At 45.8% G+C, this 22999-nt stretch overlaps 1 non-coding gene across 1 annotated transcript; it reads left to right on the top strand.

Moving 5' to 3' along the window:
* Nucleotides 1-17138: 17138 nt before the first annotated feature.
* Nucleotides 17139-17271, top strand: LOC123612938 (small nucleolar RNA SNORA61). The gene has a single exon (XR_006720232.1). It is a non-coding gene; the product is annotated as a small nucleolar RNA SNORA61 (small nucleolar RNA).
* Nucleotides 17272-22999: the final 5728 nt, after the last annotated feature.

Raw genomic sequence — 22999 nt, 5'->3', positions numbered from 1 at the left:
GGCCAGGCAAGAAGCCGAGCCAGGGACCTGCTCCCACAGCGCCTGGGCGCCTTTCCATTTAAACATCGTAAAGGGGTGTGTTTTAAATGGTCTCTTCCTCATCTGTATCACAGATGAGGAGACATTGCTAAGTGCTTGGCATATCAAACATGGTACCGACATGAAGTCAGTGTATTCCATACTAAGGTTTTTGGCTAAATGGTGTTACTTGGTAAAAGTGAATATTTCAATTTAGGCGTTTTTCAGTACCTGTATGTTGCACATGTGGAAATTCTGATCTAGGATTAGAACACGTCTAGCTAAATAAACTACAGAAAATCACACACAAACAAGTCAAAAAGTCATTACTCCAGACCTCCTTTCTTCCAGTGACTCAGGCCAAAATTCCAGAAGTAATCCCAGGTTGCTCTCTCTCCATAACCAATGCATCCTCTTGGCTTCCACCTGCCAGAAACAGCCAAAACCCTATAGCCACCCCGTTGTTAACCACACCCCCCACTGACGCCCCCTTCAAGCCACCAACATTTTTGGCCTATTTTAAACAGTGCCTTCTAGCTGATCCCCACATTCCATTCTTTCCACCTTTGACATTGTCTCCCCACAGCCACTTGAGTGATCCTTCAAAAAAAAAAGGAAAGTGTAGCTTTTTTTTTTTTTTTTTTTAATCAGATCATGCCACTCTTCTGCTCAAAACCCTCTGGTGGCTTGCTTTCTCTTTCAACCTTAGTATGACCTGCAAGTCCCTACATGGTCTGATCCCCTAACCTAGCCTGCTCCAGTCACTAGCACAGCAGGCACACCCCTACCTCAGGGCCTTCGTACTTGCTGTGCCAGCTGCCTGGGATGCTCTTCCCTGAGATGTCCCTCCTCACTCTCAGGTCTCAGGACTTCGAGCCGGCTCTGTTTAAACTACAAACCCAACCCTCAACACTCCCTACTTTATTTTGCTTAGCATTTATCTCCATCACTTTCCTAGGGACACATAACAAAATTCCACAAACAAGGTGGCTTAAAACAACAGAAATTCATTCTCTCGAGGTCCTGGAGGCTTAGCGTCTGAAATCAAGGTGTTGCCCGGGCCATGTTTTCTCTAAAGGCTCTAGGAGGGAGCCTTACTCTTCTGGGGTTGCCATCGATTCCTGGTGTGCCTCGGCTTTTAGGTGCGTCACTCCAATCTCCATCTGCATCACTGCTTAGGGTTCTCCCTGTGTCTGTCTCTTCTTCTAAGGACACCAATTCTATTGGTTGAGGGCTCATGCTGTTGATCTCTTAACTGCATCTTAGGAGACCCTATTCCCAAGTAAGGTTACAATGTACTGGTACCCAGGGTTAGGACTTGGACATATCTTTTGGGGGGACACAATTCAACCCACTATACTATCTAATGTAAATTTTATTTACCTTGTTTTTTCATCTGTGTCCCCTCACCCCATTAGAATGTAAGCACCACAAGGAGAGGAATTTTTATCTGTCCTGTTCCCTCCTGTGGGCCAGCTCAAGGACCATGTTTGGCACATGATAGGTCCTCAGTGAACATCGGTGGGATGACCAGTGGGGGACTCACCGACCCACTGGGAATGAAAGCAGGCAGTCTCCTTACCTGGCTTCCAGGATCTGCTACACAGGTTGTCATTGTTTACTTGTTTTAACGTTTTAAGTCATCCCTCCCAGCCCCTTACCATGGCCTCCTGCTCCATCTTTGCTGTTGCCTCTGGTTCATCCCCCTTAGTTTGTTTCATCAGTCATCACTCAACTTCTTGTAATTATATCTGAATTGTATTATGTATGGATTTGATCATAAATCTTTTTATGTAAATTAGAAGAGATGTATTTCTGTATGTAAATCAAGAAACAATACAGCCTCTGAGATTCTGGGCAGGGGAGGTCTTTCTCTTTGCTCATCAATTTTCACAGATAAGCCAAGCATTTTCCCTTTTTGGCCAAAAGTTACTTTTTTCTCTCTCCTGATATTAGAGGAGAGATAATAGTAGAGATTACATTATGATTGTAGTGATTTGTTCTCATGAACAAATGGTGTCCAAAGTGAGTTTCATGGACTACCAGTGCCAGAATCTGATATGCTGGTTAAAATGCAGGTATCTGGGGCTCATGCAAACTACTGAAACCTTCTTGAAGTGAAGCCCAGGAATCAATGTATCACATAAAGTCCCTGGACAATTCTTAAGCACAGTAAAGTTTGGAAACTTCTGCCTAATCCAAACTTCCCAAACTCAGTTGCTCATAGGAGCTGAACAGGTGATATAAGTAACTGACAAAAGTCAGGGGGGTGTGTGTGTGTATTAGTCAGCTGCTGACAAGTAACAAATCACCCCCAAACTCAGTGGCTTAAAATAAGTGTTGTATTGCTCAAAAGTCTATGGATCAACTGAGTGGTTCTGCTGATTTGGGTCAGACACAGCTGAAATTGGCTTACAGATCACTTAGACGCTCCAGTCAACTAGAAGGTGCGCTGAAGCCTGGCTGGTCTAGGGTGGCCACATTCATATGACTGGCAGTTGGCTGGCTGGCAACTAGGACAGCAGAGTTAACTGGCCCATGTGTTTCTCATTATCCACCAAGCTGGCCCCAGCTCATTCTCAGGGTGGCTGAACAGACTTTCAAGAAAGCAAGCAGCTGGGGGAAAATGGGGTGGGGGTGGAGAGATAAATTGGGAGTTTGGGATTTGCAAATACACACTACTATATATAAAATAGACAACAAGGTCCTACTGAATAGCCCAGGGAACTATATTCAATATCTTGTAATAACCTATAATGAAAAAGAATATGGAAAGGATTATATCTATGTATAACTGAGTCAGTATGCTGTACATGAGAAATTAACATTGTAAATCCTCTGTGCTTCAATTTTAAAAAAGAAGAAAAGAAAGCAATCAGGCATGTACTTCTTCCCAGTTTTGTGAGCCCAAGCGAGTGACCAGGTCTTGGCAAGATTTAAGGGGTGGGGAAACAGCCTCCCCTCTTGATAGAAGGGCTGAGGTCACGTTGCAAGGGGCATTGGATGCTGGGAGAGGAATAACTGGGCCCCCAGTGTGACATGAATGAGGAGTGGTGGGGACCATGGGGTCCTACTGTAAAGGGCCACGGCTGCCATGTCCAGCCAGCAGAAGGGCAAGACCCAGCCAAGGTACCAGAGATGGTCTTTCTCATGACAAAACTGGAGATGCAGGCGTGAGCCTGAAATCTCCCATTTTGACATGCCAACCTGTTGGCAGGTGCTGCTGGTCGTCCACTCGAGTCCTTTTGGCCCTGCTGCCCCCCTCTGTTTTAGCAGACAGAACCCCCATTCTGTCCAGGTGTCAGCCTGGCCAGGTACACAGGGCCAGAGGCTGAACCATGATGCATCTACATCCCTCCTGTGATGTAAACACAGCACACAGCTCTGTCCTAGAGGACAGGACCTTCAGGAAAGTCTGCCAGAACTTTCCTGGGGAAGCCTTCCAGGTGAGCATAAAAGAGGCATCCAAGAGGAAGCTCCCCTCCTCACCACTGGACACAGTTACATAGGCTGTCTGGCTCTGCTGCAGCCGTCTTGAGGCTGGAGAAGAGGGTGACCAGCGCTCTGGGGGCCGAATGGAATGATGTAAAGAAGATGCCCTCGGTTACCTCACTGAGCAGTAGAGTCAGCCACACCACAGTCTCCCTCTCCAGACCCCTTGGCATCCAAGGTGACGACCTCCCTTACTAGTTGAGGCATTTTCTGGACGGGTCATGCTCTGCTGTGGAAAGCACCTTGATACCGCAAGTAATTCAGAAAATGCTACCATACAGTGAGAGCCGACTAGAGTAGTCAGTGGGTTACAACAGCTTGTGGGTAATCTCTGGTCCCCAGGAAGCAAATAATATGATGAGGGAAAGGGGGTGGGGGAGAGAGGGAGGGAGAGAGAGAGAGAGAGAGCCACCTGCACTGTGTGCTAGTGATTCTGTGTTCACCAAGAGAGGTTTTCTTCAAAGAGCTATATTCCTTAACCATATGTTTATCATAGTTTAACCAACCTTGTATCAGTGTAGCTTCAGTTCATTTCAGTCACATGCTATTAAAAGCAATGCTACAATGGGTATTTTTGTACATCTATCTTCACTTACTTGAGAATGCATAGGATAAACTCCTATTAGTGTGAAGTGGCAGGGTTATTTTGAATTTTAATACGTATCGTCAGATTGTTCTGTATTCTCATTAACCAAGGAAAGTTTGTAATGTGACATGGAACAAAACTTTGAAATGTTTACCGAGGACTCTGTGATAAATGGTTATCATTTTAATTTACCTTCATTTTTAAGTGAAATTCAGCACATTTTCATGTGTTTTAAAGCCATCTTTAAAATTTCTGTGAATTACTTGATATTTTTGTCATTCTGGGGAGAGTGTATTGATTTATAAAAGCTCTCTATGCAAACATAAATTAGCTATTTTTCATGCATTGTAAAAGAGCTATGTTCCTGCAAAGGTGGGTGCTAAACGTTTTGAAAGTTTCAAGCACTCAGTCCACTCATTAAAGGAAATCTTGGGAGTGAGTTTTTCTGTCAAATGAATTATTTTCCTCTTTAATTATGGAAATTTTCAAATTTATACAACAGTAGACAGAATATATTTAATGAACTTCTATGTACTCATTACCCAGATTCAGTAATTGTCAACTTGTGGTCAAATCTGTTCACTAATATCCTCACCCACTTTCTCCCCTCCCAGTCATGTTAAAGCAAATCCCATGTAACATTTTATCCATAAAAGTTATTTCTAAGTTACAAGCATTCTTGTTTTAACACATAACTATGATATCATCACATTAAGATATTAATAATAATGTCTTAATATCATCAAATGTCTGATCTGTAGTATCTTTGATAGTCTTATAAAATTTTTAATTGCTCGTTTTTTTCCAAAAAGATCTATGTATTAACAATTGGTTGATTCGTATCTTCCAAAGTTTTTAATCTATGATTTCTCTCTCATCATTTTTGCTTTTTTTGTGAGGGGCAGGGGGCAATCTGTGGTTGAAGAATATGGTTCCTACAGTCTGGATTTTGCAGATCTGTCTCCCTGTGTTGTCCCTTAACGTGTTCCCTGTGGGCTCTATTTTCTGTAAATTGGTCAATTGGATCTAGAGTCTTGATAGAATTCAGATTTGTCTTTTTTGGCAAGATGACTGCAGAGGTAGAGCTGTGTCCAGCCTGGAGTCTCACGGCGTCTGGCGCTCCCTCTGTGGTGTCCTGAGCATCTTTGATAAGCAATGCCTAAGACCCTAGACCCATTGTCCCATTGGGGGGGGGGGTCATCACATTTCAACCGCACAGCCATCCCAAGACTACCCCTTCCCACCTCACCTGAGAAGCAGGTGATGCTCTGCAGATCATCAGGTCTAGCACCTCACAATCCCAGATGAGGATTCCAAGGTTGCCTGAATCCATGGTCCAATCGGGAAACTGGAGTCGGGGGCTCAGCAGAACAAATCCCAAAAATCAGCTCCATTATGTCACACAAATATGACATCATGGAATATGGAAGGAATATTCCCGTGGAAGGAATATGTAACAGAATTTGGGAAATGGTCTATAGGGAGTCTATAATCAGGGACCCCTCAAATTATGCTTTGAGTCCTTCTTGTCCAAGGATGCATGCCCTGACCCCGGTGGGCACACGTGCTCCTTCACCAGAAGCTGAGCTTTAAGGGGGACAGGGAGGCTTTTCAAAAGTCTCCACCTAAAAAAAATGAGATTGACTATGTGAAGAGATGGACATGCTCATTAGCTTACTGTAGCGATCATTCCACTATGGATAGGTGGAGTCCATCACTGTGTTGTACACCTTGAATATACAGAATTTTCATTACAAGTGAAATAAATAAATGAGATTGAATTTTTAAAAGTTCATACGTTAAGCTCAAGGTTATTGAAAAAAATCTTGGTTTTGAGAAAACATAAAATACGTATTTCAAAATGCTTCAAAATTAATATTGAGTACATACAGAATGGAAAATATTAGAAGTTTGAAAACATAAAAAACTGTTAAGAGTCGGTTTTCTGCAGTGTGGTTTGTGTGGAGAGCCTTACTTGCTCACAATGTAGGAGAAACAAAGGGTTCTGGCTGTCACGCTCCTCCATTTTCTGTGGCTCCATGATGAATGATAAAAAAATTAATTAGCGGTAAATATTTGGAACCACTTTTTTTAAAAGACTCCACCTAGACGTGGAAGACACCAGCTTCCTTTCCCTCAGAGCAACCTTCCAGCTCACCTGCCCCCCTTCCTCTCTTGTCCTCAAAGGAGGGCCCCTGAAATAAAACCCCATGTGGTTTCTAAATTGGTTCTCCATTCACGTCTTAGTGTATCCATTAAGAATAGTTTCATCTAAAGCAACAGAAAACTTCACTGACAGTGGCTGTATTTGTTTCCTGGGTCTGCTTCTAACAAATGATCACAAACCTGGGGGTTTAAAACAACAGAAATCCACTCACTCTCAGCTGAGGAGGCCAGAAGCACAAAACTGGGGACTGGGCAGGGCTGCACTCCCTTTGAAGGTTCTAGGGGAGGGTCCTCCCTGCCTCCTCCAGCTCCTGGTGGCTCCTGGTGTCCCTTGGCTTGTGGCCACATTATTTCAATCTCTACTTCTGTCTTCACGTAACCTGCTCCCTGTGAGTCTCCCTTCTTAGAAGGATGCCAGTCGTTGGATTTAGAGCCCACCCTAAATTGAGCATAATTTCATCTCAAGATCCTTAACTAATTTCATCTGTAAAGATCCTAGTTCCAAATAAGGTCGTGTGCTGGGATTCTAGGTGGACATTAACTTGGGAAGCGGGTAGGGGGAAGACACTGTTCAACCCGCTACAGGGGCGTCACAAAAGCAAAGAGTTATTATTCTCCCATAATTAGAAGTCAGGAGTGGCGTGGTGGTACAGCACCCCAGAATGTCTGCGCTGACCTGCCTGTGACTCCCCGGCCTTGGCTCCACAGCTGCCCTGGCCCCAGTCATCATGACCACAGTCAAGGCTGGAGGAGGTGGGGGAGGGAGGTGTCTGCTGCTTGTGGCCCTTTTAATCCGAAAAGCAAACATTTCTAAAAACAAAACAAAATAAAACAAACCTCACACTAGATTTCCCCTTAAATCTCGTGACTAGAACCAGTTGTAAGGCCGCCTCTAACTGCCAGAAAGCTGGGGTGTTGAGAACGGAGTGACGAAGAAAGATCTAGACCAGCCGTGAGGCATTGCTTGTGCTGGGCACATGGCTTTGTTGAAAAAGACTGGAGTCTGTTAGGAAAGCAGAAGCAGGCGGGGGTATACTGGGTGAGCCCAGGGCCCGTCACCCCCATCTCCTCTGAATCTGGTCCCTGCAAGTGTGCTTCTGAGAGCCTGCTGTAATAAAATCCAGGTTCAGGTCAACACTGACTGGGCTGACCCCACCCACCAAGACAACATGCCCTCTGGTTTCTTGCCAGGATTAGCACATGGTTCCTTCTCCCACGTGACTCCAGAGCAAGTGGGGCTGATATATCTCTGGGTGTCATTTGCCAATGTCTGGAGACTTTTTTTTAAATTCATTCATTTATTTATTTATTTTTATTGAAGAATAGTTGATTTACAATGTTGTGTTAGTTTCAGGTGCACAGCATAGTGATTCAGTTAGACGTATATATATTCTTCTTCATATTCTTTTATATCATGGTTTATTCCGGCATGTTGAGCGTAGTTCCCTGAGCTATGCAGTAGGTGCTTGTGGTTTATTTCTTTTACATATAGCCGTGTATATATGTTAATCCCAGACTACTGATTTATCCCTACCCCCACTCTTTCCCCTCTGGTAACCATAGCTCGTTTTCTATGCCTGTGAGTCTATTTCTGTGTTGTAAGTAAATTCATGTGTGTCCTTTTTTTTTAGATTCCACATGTAAGTGATATCATATGATATTTGTCTTTCTGTCCGACTTATTCCACCTAGTATAGTAATCTCTAGGCCCATCCATGTTGCTACAAATGGCATTATTTCATTCTTTGTTTATGGCTGAGTAGTATTCACTGTGTATATAGACCACCTCTTCTTTACCCAGCCGTCTGTTGGTGGCACTCAGGCGGCTTCCATGTCCTGGCTCTTGTTAACAGTGCTGCTGTAAACATTGGGGTGCAGGTATCTTTTAGAATCAGAGTTTTCATCTTTTCCGGATGTATGCTCAGGAATGGGATTGCTGGGTCACATGGTAGTTCTATTGTCAGGTTTTTTATAGAACCTCCATACTGCCCTCCATGGTGGCCGCACCAATTTGCGTTCCCACCAACATCATAGGAGGGTTCCTTCTGGGAGACATTTGTGGTTGTTGGGCCGGGGTTAGCTGTTGAGCCCCTGCTGTGTGTCAGGTGCACAACACAACCAACACAGTCGCCGAACCAAGTGTTCTTGGGGTAGAAAACAGTGATGTGTGTGGCAGCGTGCAGGCTCCTGGGGGGACACAGGAGAAGGGAGCCTGGAGGAGGTGCTGCCAAAGCCAATGCAGAGAAGTAAGCCAACAGGGAGGTAGGGGGCAGGCAGACGGAAGGGCTGGTGGGAGAAATAGCCCTGAGGACAGAATCGCCAGGCTCGCTGTGTCCAGCCCAGTGGGGTCCGCGGGAAGCTAACGTGAGGCTGGTGCTGTCGACCAGGCCAGGCCTGGGGAGACCACGTCCCCACCGCAGCACTTTGGAGGCAATCAGAGGCCCCATGAAAAGATGCACGCGGAGGAGTGAGAGGGTCTGCGCTGTGTTTGCCAAGAGGCTCACTCTGCCTTAGGAGATGGCGTTGTGATGGACAAGGTTGAAGGTAGGGGCAGAAGCTGGGAGGCCATGCCTGTCGAGAGAAGTAGAAAGTCAGCAACGGGCACAGGTTTAGGTTTGGGAAGGAAGGTTTAGGAGAAGATAAACAAGTCAGGGTAGGTAGCTGTGGCTGCGGTTGGTGGCAGATCCCCGTGGCAGGACGTGGCGAGTTTCTCTTGTTCACACCCCAGGCCGGCGTGGGCCCTGCTGGGGCTGGGGTGTGGGGAGGGAGGGGCCTTCACACGGTCCTCCGGGAAGCAGGCTCTCTCCCCCAGGAGTCCTGCCCCTCCCTGTTCCCTCGGGTCTGGGTCTGGCGGGTCTGGCGGGGCGGGCGCCGCTGGTTCTCTGCAGAGGGCCGGCAGGAGAGGGAAGGAGCAGGCTGGAGGGTCCTGCAGGGGGTCAGGGGACCAAGCCCAGAGCGGCCAACACACCCTGGGCCCACAGGCTGGTGGCCCCACCTAATACAAAGGATTCTAGAAAGTGCAGTGGAGCTGAGAGCCCAGAATAGAAAGGAAATGGGTCTGGCAAAGCCACAGCACTGTCTGCCACAGAATGTTTCAGAGGTAAAATCATCGGGGCCCCATAACTGATTCCACGTGGAGGAAGGGAAGAGGGCGGATCCAGAGAACTTCCAGGTTCCCACCGAGGAGCCCAGGGCAGGATGCCACAGCGGAGGACACAAGAGCCTCGCCTTCGCAGGGACGACGAGGGGCCTGTTTTAAAGGCACCCCAGAACACTGCACATGTACCGCCTGACCTCCTGTGGGCCCTGCGTCAGTTCCAGGAGAAACACTCACATACGTATGTGTGTAAATCTTTGATGTAAAAAAATAACCTGAACATGAAACAGGAAAATTCTCGTTTCTCAGTATTTCATTCTTACCTAGTAGAGACCCCTTTGCTTCGCTATTTCTCCTGCTCCCTGGAGGAGTCTTTACAGCAGGAAGCACTTAACAAGTATTTACGTTACACACCAGATTCTCAGACGCTCCCTGGAGCTGAAGTCGCCTGGGGCTCTGTCCCCGTCTCCGACTGAGGTCATTGGCAGCCCAGTCCAAACCTCACTGCCACAGCCCGAGGATTTCATCAGCTATGACTCTGTACAGGGAGGCAGACAGCCCGTCCACGGAGTTTGCTGACATTTCCTTCTGCTTTAGGACTTCAGTCGGGACATCCAGACTGCTCTCAAACTCAGATCTGTTTCTTTGGTTAAAAACACAGACTGTGGAGACGGGTCACCATTTCCTGACTGGGAGGCCTAGAGGGCCTCAGTTTCCTTATCTGCGGAATGGGCACAATAGTTGTACCTTATGCGTCAGGTTGTGTGAAGATGAAAAGAATGAACAGATGGGAAGGGCTCACCAGGGTGACTGGCACATGGCACTCATCCTGTGTGTGTTCATGGTGTTATTTCTCGGAGGTTCTTACAGAAGCTCGAGTTTTCCTTGCATTTTTAGTTTCCCACTTATTCCTCCTCTGACTGAGGGGAAGATGCAGTCGAGGGCACTGCCCCTGCTTCCTGCTCTTGGTCAGGCTCCAACTTCCCCGATGATGGAAGGGAATGGTTTAGGGTCTGCAGGGCTGATGAACTACTAATTTTTGTATTTATCTAACTGGTCTTTATTTCCAGACAAACCCTCTGGGTGTCCATTTCGTTCTGTTGTGTGAACCAGGACTTGGGCGGGTAGGCGGGGAGCAACTCTATTTACAATCATTGCTAAAATGTCGCTTGAGTCATGAAATGTGCGTGACATTTAACAAGCAGAGACCAGAGGGGCCTTAAGACCCACAGACACACAGGACCCTCCTCACAGGCTGGGACGAGAGGTGAAGAACCACAGGATTCGGAGCTGAGCGGTGGAGACAGAGTCTGCACCCCTTGCAGGTGGCCCCGCATGCTCTGTGAGGGGTAACCGGTGTGGGGAGGATGGAGGTGGGAAACAAGTCTGGGGCCATGGCAGTTCCGCGGGAAGAGACAGGGCCTTGGTTCCAGGGTGGTGGGGCGTGAGGGCGACCAGTGGGCAGATTTGGCATAGTTTGAAGGCAGAGTCGTTGGACGATAGGGGAGGGGGCAGAGGGAGGAGTAAAGGGTCCACCCCGGGTTGGTGGGCAGAGCAGTTGAGAGTCTTCCTTCCCCCAGACAGAGACCCTGGGGGAGCAGGAGGCATCCCGGAAACCCCGGGGAGGCACTCGGGTGGCAGCTGGATGTGTCAAGTCCTGAGTCTGGAAGAGCGGCTCGTCTGGAGGGGCGCGTCTGGAGCGATCCCTTCGCTGCTGGCCTGCGGTGCGGGTGGGTGAGCTCACCGGGCTGGGTGTGGGTGACGAGAGCAGACGGGCAGGGATGGGCCCCCCCAGCCCCTCCCTGGTGACCCAGGCGAGGAGGCCCATCGTCTGTCCATGTGAATTAGTTGCATGACATTTCAAACCTGTTTAGATTTCTGAGTAGATTTAAGATGTGTGCTGTCATTTTTCAAGACCCTACTCAATAAAATATTTGGGTGATTGCTGCACTCGGGAAACTGGCTTAGGTCCACCAAGGCCTAAAAATAGCAAGTTTACAGACCTGTGGGTTCTTTTCTCACGGCAGTGGGGGCCTCGCAGGCCCAGCCAAGCAACCCGGGAGGTGCAGGCCCCCCTTTAGAGTCCCAGGCAGAGCTGGACACGGAGACTTGCTGGCAGAGACGTTTCCAGTGAATTCCATGCCGCCAGAAAGACAGATGTAGGCAGTAACTGGGCTCTCCCCCTCCACCAACCTGCTATTTGCTGAGCAAAATTCCCATCGTAATGTCTCCTTTCTTCTGAGTTTGAGCCGGGGCAGGGCGATGGCTGGGCGCCCCCGTCAGGAAGGGCAGCCAGAGCAGAAACGAAATGGTACCCGCGAGAAACGCAGGCACACTCTGTGAAACACAGGGCGGTGCCCCTGAAAACGAGTCAGTGATCAAGGGAATCCATCTCTGAAGTTCCAGACCAGCGCAGGATGCCCTGGTACCTCCGTAACAGACCACTAGTTGGGGAAAAGGCGTGAGTTTCACCGCCAGCAAAGAGATGACAAGTACCAAGTTTGGAAATACAGGAGAGGACGCTGTTCACCTCTGCTGTCCGTGAATTTATTTTCCTGAATTGGAGGAGTGTTTAATTTGAGCTCTAAAGTGCCTTAGTGCAGCTCAGAGAACGCGGTCATTCCTCGGGAAGTGGCGAGGACCTGACTCCCGTTCTGGACTTAGAATCACATTTCAAGAGGCTGGTGTTCGAAGGAGGTGTGGATCCCCTACAGGAAGGGTCTGGAAGGAGCTGCTCCAGCCTGGGCGGCTCTGCACGCAGCACTTGCCGATCCCCGCACAGACACTTGGGGGGACGACCGTAACCTAAGGCAGAGATGGAAGTGTTGTCAGAGATTAGGGTCTTGCCTCGCACAGGAGAGAATTCAAGAACAAGGCATAGTAAAGTGAAAGCAAGTTTATTTAGAGACACACACACTCCCTAGACAGTGTGGTCCACCTCTGTCAGAAGGGAGAGTGGCTTAGGAGACACACACAGAGCAGACAGCAGCGTGCGGGCCGTCTCAGAAGGCAGGAGAGAGTGACCAGGAGGTGCAGGGTTCTTAGTTTTTATGCGCTCGGTAATTTCATATGCTAACAAGTAGGAGGATTATTCCAACTATTTTGGGGAAGGGGCGGGGATTTCCAGGAATCAGGCCCCCACCCACTTTTTGGCCTTTTACATCAGCCTGGGACCTGTCATGAAGCCTGTGGGTGCACCATGAGACTCAGGGTGTACTGGAAGTCAAATCTCCCGCCGTCTTGGTTCTAACCAGTCTGTCCTGTCCTCGATGCTGTGTCCTTTCTTCCGTGGTCGTGCCCTGCCCCCTTCCCTCCTGTCTCAGAAGGAGCCCACCCAGCGCTGCTGGAGGGGACATCGGCCTCCCTGGAGGGGAGGGGGTGAGCGTCACACTAGAAAGAACACGCTGGCCCAGCGCAGGCTTCCCTTGGCTGTGTGTTTAACGTCTTACAATATAAATCGCTTTATTGGCTTTGCTCATTTGTCCCGCAGTAACCACCTACTTCCTCATCTCGGTGGCTTAGAGGAATGACATGGGCCACATGGGCAGCCCCTCTCCCTAGCCCTGTTCCACATTGCACCTTTTTTATTCGGGGACCCCGGCCCAAGAAGCAGCCCCATCTGAGTCACACGGGGAGGGAAAAGGGAGACGCAGCCCAGCCACGCCGTGGCTCTCAAGATGCTGCTGGGACGCGGTGACATTGCATCCAATCACATCTCGCCGGCTGAAGCCGTGCTTGAAGGAGAGAGAGGATGGGAGGGGGATCCTCTGGCAGAGAGGACAGAGAGCCATTGGGATAAGGAAGCTCTGATATCATCTCCTCGGGTACCTCTGGACAAAGGGTGCCGCGTTGTATGCGTGCGCCACATCTCACCACTGGTCCTCCCCACTCAGAGTCAGTGCTTCTGTAGTCCAAGCTGGTGCTGGAGTTTGCAGGCCTTGGGCTGTTAAACGGAGGGCTGTTTATATCCTCAGTCTGGCTAAGTTTAAAAACAGCCATTAACAAATAATTTCTTTTTATCATAAAAATATTTAAAACTAGTGGATGCTCTGACCTCAAAATGTCTAGGGTAAAAGAAAAATGTCAAAATCATCAAAGCTTTGCTTTGTCTTTGTGGCTGTGCTTTCTTGGTTCTTCTGTAGAAAAATTCATCCACTCGTGCATTCATTGTGAACAAATCTACGTGAATTCCTTCTTCCCACGTGATGGTAGCAGGATGGAGAGCAGGGAACACTGCAGGGACCCAGCCATGTGGCTTCTCCCATCAGGAAGTCAGAATGAGGACTCAGGTCATGCTGATGGGAATTAGACACCTACCTTGGTCCTGGGGACGGTCCCACCCTTGTGAGCATAAGCTACGTCGGGGGTGGGGAGCAGGTGCTAAATGTTCTGGGTAGGAAATCTCAGTGTGACCAACAGCGTGTGCAGCGGATGGGACGTGAGCCATCTCAGAGGGAGTTGACCTTGGGGCTGCCCCGTCTGCTGCCCCAGCTGGGGACTGGGAGAGTGCCACCCGCCCACCCTTTGGCAGAGCTCAGCAGGGTGTCCTGGACACAGTTGTCAACTGAATAAAAGAACTGATATTCAACGTCCTCCCAACAGGACCTCAGTCTCCAGACCAGCCTCACTTCCAACTACGCCCCCACCTGCTGAAGCCCAGCGTCTTAGAGTTCTTGGCTCACAGCCCCCGAGCAGAGCAAGCCACAGGCTTTCTTGTCTCTGACCTGCCATTCAGGGTGCACCAGTTTTCTGGAAGGTTCTCTCACTCTTGTCTTTGCCTCTCCCAATGCAACCCAAACCTCCCAGACCCAGATCCAACCAAGATCTTGATAAGGCTTTCCCGGCCCCATCAACCTGAAGTGATGGAATTGGGAGGTGGAGATTCACCGTCACGGTGAAATTACTGCAGTGATGTTGAAATGAGTGATGGGCTTCTCTCACTGCCTGGAGTTAGGTTCCTCTCGACTCCTTGATTTTTCATTTACTAGGTGTTTCAAGTGGCCTGGAGGCTTCATCCCAGCAGGAAACTTACCTCCTGAGAACCCAAGCCCTTTGCTGGCCCTGGCACTGTCACCGGCCGGCAGGGGGCGCTCAGTCCACACGGGTGTGACTGGTTTCCACTTCTGGGCTCCTTTGTCATTCACGGGGCAGGCGTGGATCCTTCTGAGACTGCCAGGGACAACCCAGCATCACAAGGGAGGAAGCACCCCTAGCCTTCTTTTGGGGCAGATCTTTTAAAAGAACTACAAAAGGAGACAGCCACTGTTCACCCCCAGGTGCTCCAGGCAGCCAAGGGGGATCTGAGGACTGAATTCTTGAATCTGTAAGTATTTAAGGAGTAACCATTCCATGCCAAGGGTGCCAGGCTCTGAGCTGGCTGCTGTCCAGACGACTTCAACTTAGGGGAAAAGAGGGTAGTTTTTCCACACTGGCTTAAAAACGTAAGCCCTCATTAAGTGAAAATGGGAAGATTGACATGGGTCTCTTAACTAGCGCACTGGTGTTCAGTGAGCTCAGCTCAGTTGCTGACATGGATTATCTGCGTGCTAAACCTTTCAAAGAAATGTCACTTAGAGTAAAAGGAGATATTCAATTTATTTTGTCTTCATCTTTGATTCAATCAAGTAATATTTCTGTTTTGAGATATTGTTTATTTAAAAAATTTTTTATTGAAGTATAGCCAGTTTACAATGTTTTGTTAGTTTCTGGTGTACAGCATAGTGATTCAGTTATACATACATATTTTTTCCTTTTCATATTCTTTTTCATTATAGGCTATTATAAGGTATTGGATATACAAGATATTGTGCTATACAGCGGGACCCTGCTGTTTATCTATTTTATATACAGTAATTAGAATCTGCACATTGTGAACTCCCAATTTATCCCTCCTCACCCCCTTTCCCCCCTGGTAACCATGAGTTTTCTATGGCTGTGAGTCTATTTCTGTTTTGTAAATAAGTTCATTTCTGCTATTTTTTAAGATTCCATTTATATGTGGTATCATATGGTGTTTTTCTTTCTTTTTCTGGCTTTAAGTAATATTTCTAAAATTCACTCCCCTTCCTTTTGAAATGGGCTTACGTGCATTGTAATGAAATACTACATTTTATTATAAAATTATCAAATGATCTTGGCTGAGTTTTTTCTTTTTTTTCCCCAGAGAAGCTGACTCTTCTTAGGACAATGCACTCAGCATGTTTTAGACACAGATCATAACACATGTTTTCCACAGGACACACAGCCATGGGAGGGAGATGGGAGAAATTTTCACCTTATTTTCTTGTCACTAATTTCTGAGACTGAATTTGTGAAATTTGGAGTGTCATAGGAAATGATGAATCCATTTCACATTAAACAATAAAATGACAAACGATTTTTTTTCCCCAGGGGAGTTAGAAAGTTTTGTTCCAAAAACATCTTGTTTGCAAAATACCTAAAGCAAAACAGACATGCTGTGGAGGCAAAGGCATTTCCAGAATTCAGAAATTTTAAATAGCTGTGAACAATTATTACCAGCAGTGGCACATTGTTTATAGTCTGCTAGTTAAAGTTTTTGAAAGCTAAACACATTTAAACCTGAATCCCCACCCCTTAGGACCCAGCCTCCTGATGTCTAAACTGTGATGTGTAATTTCATGGGAGAAAAATGTTAATGGTAAAGTGAAGATCAATACTGGAAAACATCTTCTACGTTTGTGAATGTTTTATAAGTGAGTAATTTGAGATAAGATATGTATACTGTTTTCAACTGGTGGAGCTTGAAAAAACAAAACCACGATTCAATGAGTTCGTGTTATTCTTTTGAGAATAATGATCAACCACAGTGAAGGATGAACTGTTCATAGAATATTTCTCCTGATTGTGAGTCATGCTGAACATTTCCTCACTCAAATACATGCACGTATCCATACCACTTGTGTTTGTATCTCACACTTCAAGCTTCAATGCATTTTGAATTGATTTCTGTGTAAAATGTGGGATAGGAAATCTAATTCAGTTTCTCCAAATAATTAGTCATTTAGACAAGTGTTTCTCTGACTACTGTGATTGTGACATGCCACAATTTTACAAACACTTGAGTATGTTTCTAAAGTTTCTTCCTGTTCTGTTAAGTAGTCTGTTCATTCTTCAACCAGAAGAATCCCATTTTAATTATTAGGGTGTAAACTGGTATGTTTAATGTCTGGTAAGGGAGGGGTTCCTCTCCAAAACTGAATGTTATTTTATAAGAAATAAATTATCTTGCATATTCTGGTAAAAGTATTATTTCAGGTAAATCTAAGAATAATTTTTCAAGGTCAGAAAAAAACCAGTACAGTTCTATAAATTTAATAGTATTAAATTATATTACATTTTTAGATCTATAAATGAATTCTATTAAATTGTAGTAAATATATATAAGAATTAATGTAAGCCTTCCTACCCAGAAGAATGTTATGTCTCACCACTTATTCAAGAATTTTATGTCTTGGGGGGAGGGTATAGCTCAGTGGTAGAGCATGTGTCTAGCATCCACGGGGTCCTGGGTTCGATCCCCAGTACTGCCATTAAAAATAAGTAAATAAATAAAAACCCAGTTACCTCTCCCCCCAAAATAATATAATAAATTAAAAAAAAAAGAATTTTATGTCTTGAATTAAAGCACCAGTAGACACTCCACAGTGACTCTGCACATTCTTTTAAAGGTCATTGCTAGTAATTTTTAATTGAAAATATGTAGATGATTTTTTAACGTTACAGGTTATTGCTGCTATGTCAGAAAGATATTGCTCTAACGACCTTCGGGTTCCCTTTCCCATCTGATCTGAACCCTGGTCTCGGCAGTCGTAAGAGGAGGGACGGTCGAGCTGGAGCTGCCCTCACAGTGCGTGTAGTCTGCTAGACAGCGTGCGGGTTAGTTTCACACGAGGTTAAAAAAAAAAAAGATACTGATCCCTGTGTATCGGACTGCTAACCAGCCACTCAACCTGAGCTTGTTCCCCATTAGTTTTAATAAGTTGATTCTCTTGGGCTCTTCAGGCAATCAAACTGCCTATAAAAACAGACAAAATCGTCTCCTACTTTGCAGAGTGCAGTTTTGTGTTTTTCTCGTCTTATTCTGCTGGCTAAAATGTTCAAATCGGTGATGAACCTTGTCAGTCACTGTAGGCATTTTTCTTGTTCTCGATTTTAATGGGAGTGCCCATATTTTTTCACTGCTGAATATACTTTAATTGCTGATTTCCAATTGGTTGTTAGATTTTTAAGAACATGGCATTCTATTTCTAGTTATAGAAGCTTTTTTAAATTTACAAATGAATATTATCCACCACCTTTTTTAATATATATCAACAATCATGTAGTCTTTCTACTTTGACCTATTTACTCGTTCAAGAATTATAGGCTAGCTTCATTTATGTTAAGTCACCCTTACATTCCAGCAATAAAACATACTCAGACATGGAGGATTATTACTGGAATAGACTACCAGACAATAGACATTAATATTTTATTAAAGTTTGGCATGTGTGAGACTCACGTAGTTTGAATAGTGACGTTTGTTTCTTAAAGATTTCATGATAACGATTTGTAAATTATCTCGCTACAGCAACATTATTGAAGACACATTTTTGATAACTTTTAAAATTTCAAGAGTTCTTTCCTGGTTTCCTATTTCTTATCAAATCCGTTTGAGTTATTTGCCTCTTTCTAGCAAAGCATGAGTGTTTTCACACGTTTCTATAGCATGAAGTTATTTTTCTATCAATTTCTTTTTTTGTATTTCTAGTTACTGCCTTTTGTTTTTAAGCTGTTGTTTGGCAACTGAAGCGTCATTAAAGTTACATATTCATTCTGAGCCGTACAATCTAACAGTAACGAATGACTTCCTCCTGTGCTCTGCTAAACCCTCTTCTTGCTGGTGAGTCAGCACTCCATCAGAAAAACAGAGACACTGAGAGCATTCTGAGAACAAGGAGCTCATTTTAGGAACTAGGGCTGATAGGTGTGGGAGGGGCTCAGGGAGTGAAGATCTGCGAAAGGGGACAGAGGATTGAGAAGCAGTCACTCACCAGCCCACTGGATGCACCAGGGCTGGGAGCTGGTGGCCATATGGGAACTCGCATGTCCAGCCTCCAAAGGGAGACCATGGAGGGAGAACCCCTAGCGAGGTCCAGGGAGACTTCGGCCTCAAGGGAGGTGCTGCCTCTGAATACAGCCACAAGTGCAGGGCCACCACCAAGTGCCTGCTGGTGACGTCCGGGCACGATCAGTGGGGCCAGCAGGCAGGACGATGAGTGGGACTCAGAGCCAGAATTTAGCAACATGTAAACATGACAATATGTCAGCTCAAATTTGAGTTGATTACAATAAAAGATGTAACATTTGAAATCAATCTACCTGATTTGCCACGTTAAGATAAAAAAGAAAAATCATATGATCGTCTAGATTCAGAAAAAAACAGTTTATGAGATTTAACACCTATTCATGATTTAAAAAAAAAACAAATCTTGAAAACCAGGAATAGAATAGGATATCCTATTTAATGTAATAAAAAGCGTTAGTAAAAAACTTGAAGTAAACCTCTTAATGATAAAATATTGAAACTTTTCCCACAAGATCAGGAAGGAGACAACGATGTTCCACAATTCACCATCATCCTGTAGGTATTACGTATGTGACAAACCAAGAAAAATAAAGGCAAAAGAATTATAAAGAAGTAAAAAAAAACACATTACTTTCTGGTGACATGATTGTATACATAGATAAGCCAAAGAAGTCTATAAAGTATTCAAATTAATAATCAAATGTAGCACAGTGACTGAATACAAAACCAATACAGCAATGAAACCAAGCTGTATTTCTCCACACCAGCAATAAACAAGTAGAACATAAAATCTGAAAAATGTCTCATTGACAATCGCATAAAAATAAGACACAGAGAAGTAGCTATGTCAAAATATATGCAAGAGTTTTACACTGAAAATGATGAAACATTTTTGAGGGAAATCAAAACAGACCTGTGTGAGTGGAAGGGTAGGTCATTTGCATAGACTGGGAAAGGAAAACCAGTATCGTAAGGGTCCAGGCCTCTAAACGTGACCTGCGGTTGAACCCAATCCTAGGTAAAATCCTAGCATGTTTATGGTCGCGACACTTGGCAAGCTGATTCCAAACGTATACAGAAATGCAAAATGCCACAGTGGCAAGAGAATCTCGGATGGGAACAAAACTGGAACCCTTCTGTGCCTAGAGTCTTCCTTCAACTCTCCACCTGTTGGTATCAGCTTTTTGTAGGCATGTCTCATCAATAGTACTTGCTTATATTTCGTTTTAAGGGATTTTCTGAAAGGTTCCTTTCTTACTCTGGGGTATTACTCTATTTACATTGTTTATTCTAGTTGAGAAGTAATTGCTTGCTTCCATTTTCTTGTTCTTTGGATTTCTTCTATTTCTTTGTTCTTTCTTCTCTCCTTTTAATTTTTTTTTTCTTGCTGGTGTGGAGGAGCTTTATATTTTGAAGTTGGATATCCTGACTTTTAATTCTAGAAATTGTTGATTTTTAACATAAAATTCTGAGCTAGCCTTCCCTGATGCTCAGAGTGAAGATGTGAATGTTACTTTCGGAGTTCATCTATTGCCCCATCTCACCCAATTCCCCAAGTACACACAGGCACACACACGCACGTGCACACACACGCACCATTTGCACACAGATACACACACACAAACACACACCACACTGATTTTGCCCCAATCTCCTCCTGTCCACGTCTCCACATTTAATCTGGCACCCAATACCCACTCATTTAGCTTCACTGTTTTTCAGTTTCTAAATCTTACCTTTGGAGAATAAGTTCATGATTCACATTGAGCCCCATGCTCACGACCTTGTGTGCATGATTTTTCTCATCCTCGGGCTTGGGCTTTTGCTGTCTGCCCTTGCCAGCGGGAGCGCGTGTTCATACGACTCACTTCAATGCTCTGAGCCAAGAAAACCTGAGCGTTTACTACACACTGGCAAAGTGTACTGTGGGTTGTTTTGATCACCTCTGTTGGCTACAAATTAAAGTAGGATGAACTAAAAATGACACAAAATTACAGAATAAATGTATGGAAGCTTTTTTTTTTAAATTTTAAAGAAAAATAATTAAAAGGGACTTCTCCTTCCAGGTACGAAACAATATGGTAAAAGTGTTCCAAGCACCTTGTATCTCATAAATTCATAAGCGAAATAGAGACAGCCGAAACAGAGCCCGGAAGATGCGGAATCTAGTAAATGAAAAGAGGTGGTATTTCAAACACCCGAGGAAAAGATGAAATATTGGCCTTTCCCGGGAAAAAGAGACATTAGCATGGCCCTGAGGCAGAGGGTTCTCAAATTAGTTCCCAGATTAGTGGGGGCAGCTCTGCGTTTGGTCCCTATGAGGCAGGTGCATCTGGCACTCATCTGAGCCTGTTGTGGGTGTGCGTGCATGTTCAAGAGGGAGTGTGAGTGTGCTGGGCTCTGTGGTTCTTCCGTTTGTCCTTTCCCTACTGAAGGGGTCAAGGGGCCGGTCACGGAGCACTGGGCTTGAGAACTGCCCTCCTGATGTGTCTGCTCCTCCCCGACCACCGGGCTCTGTGGAAAGGAGCCGCAGGCTGCCGGGCCGGCAGGGGGTGAGGTGCAGTGTTTCACAACCACAGGTCTGCTTCGGGGGACATGCAGGACCAACCATGGGGACGATGTGCCAGTCAGAATGCCACCGAGGGGCATCCAACTTCACACACACACACTCACACATGCACACTCACCCTCTTCTCTGTCGCAGACTTTTCCCGTCCTCCAGCGGCAGAAAGAGCCAGGGAGTTCTCAGGGGCCTCTTTTATAAAGACACTGACCCCACTTGTGAGGGCTCCGCCCTTGTGACCTGATCGCCACCCGAAGGTCCCACCTCCTACCAGGATCACTTTGGCATGGGGTTTTCACCACATGAATTTCGGGGGATGCAGAGGTTCAGTCTGCAGGAGCAAGGCTGTTACAGTTGAACTTGAGGCAGAGGTGATGGTGGCTGGGACCGAGGTGTCAGCAGCAGGGATGCTGGAAGGGGCTGGGTGCTGGGTGCCCAGGGAGGGAAGAGCTAGAGGTAAAACAGAAAGAGAGGAATAAAGGGTGACTCCAAGTTTTTTTGGTCTGAGCAACTGGAAAGATGGAGGTGCCGTTGTTAGCACAGATGGGGCCTACCGGGTTGGGGGAGGATTCTCGGGAGGACCAGCAGCTCCAGATTTAAGCATCTTGGATCTGAAGTGTCTTCTCATAGCCAGTCCCCTTGGCTTCTCTTGACTCTGACTAGAATCACTCTCAGAGAGTGACTTTATCCCCAGATCTACAGACCCCTCCCCAGTAACCATAGCAAGATATTACTTTTTCCCACGAAACTACATGATTCAATAATGAAAGTCAAGGCTACAATGTTCATATGCATAAGTGATAGAAAGTTAAATCATATATTAACATCATTGCATATCAAAAGCTTTTCCTAATTAAATTAGAAATATAGTCTGTGGCCAGGAAGTATCAGTTACTTGTTAGTGACTTGATTTTCACTAACATGACAGTCAATTCTCTAATGAATTTTATTCGGTTGACAGAGAAAGTCAAATGGACGGTTCTATCAGAAAGTCTGTTCCTTGTACGGGTACACTTGTTTTGATATTTGCGTTATATTTTAAATATGTACCTGTATCAGTCAGGGTTTTTCAGAGAAATAGAATCAGTAGGGTGGATGGGTAGATAGACAAATGGATATAAAAAGATTTATTTTAAGCAGTGAGCTCATGCAATTTTAATTTTTATTTTAATTTTAACAGAACAGGAAGAACCTTTAGAAACATACTCAAGTGTTTGTAAAAATGTGGCATGTCACAATCACAGTAGTCAGAGAAACACTTGTCTGAATGACTAATTATTTGGAGAAACTGAATTAGATTTCCTATCTCACATTTTATACAGAAATCAATTCAAAATGCATTGAAGTTTGAAGTGTGAGATACAAAATTTTAATTTGAGAGTAATTCATAACGAGAGTTTATAACAGTCCCAGGCAGGTGGGGCTTCAGGAATTGTGTAGCGGCTGAGCTAAGGGGTGTTGGAGGCAGGCCAGGGAGGTGAGCCTGCTTTAGCGGGAAGAGCAGGGGCCACCTGCTCCTCTTCCTTCACCCCACAGCCCCGGGGGGCTGCCATCAGTCACAGAGGCTTCCTTGGGTTCTGTCTGCTGCCATGTACTTGGGGTCGGACCAGAGGGGCGCTAACGTTTAGCATGGCAGATTCCTTCTCTCCAAACCCCCACGTGTGTTACTCTTCCTTTCCCGGTGGATTAATCCACCCTTCGTGTCCATTGAGTGCCTGCTGGGGCTGGCCCTGCAGTAGGGCCTGCAGATGTGAGGACCAGGAAGCCAGAACCCACAGTCAGATGGGGGAGGCGGCCAAGCAAACCACAACCACCTCCGGGGGTGGGGGGAAGTGACGGCAGAGATAGGTTAGCCTCAGGGTGCCATGGTTGCTCCAGAGTTGGGGAGGGGGGAGGAATGTTCCTACACCCCAGGAAGGTCAAGGAAGCCTTCTCGGAGGAAGTCTTGAGAATCCTGGGCAGTCATGAGAATCCTTCAGCCACTTTGTAA

The sequence above is a fragment of the Camelus bactrianus genome, chromosome 3 (assembly GCF_048773025.1).
Source record: "Camelus bactrianus isolate YW-2024 breed Bactrian camel chromosome 3, ASM4877302v1, whole genome shotgun sequence".
NCBI classification, from domain to species: domain Eukaryota; kingdom Metazoa; phylum Chordata; class Mammalia; order Artiodactyla; family Camelidae; genus Camelus; species Camelus bactrianus.
The sequence above is the reverse complement of the archived record's forward strand: the minus strand, read 5'-3'. Positions and strand labels throughout refer to the sequence as shown.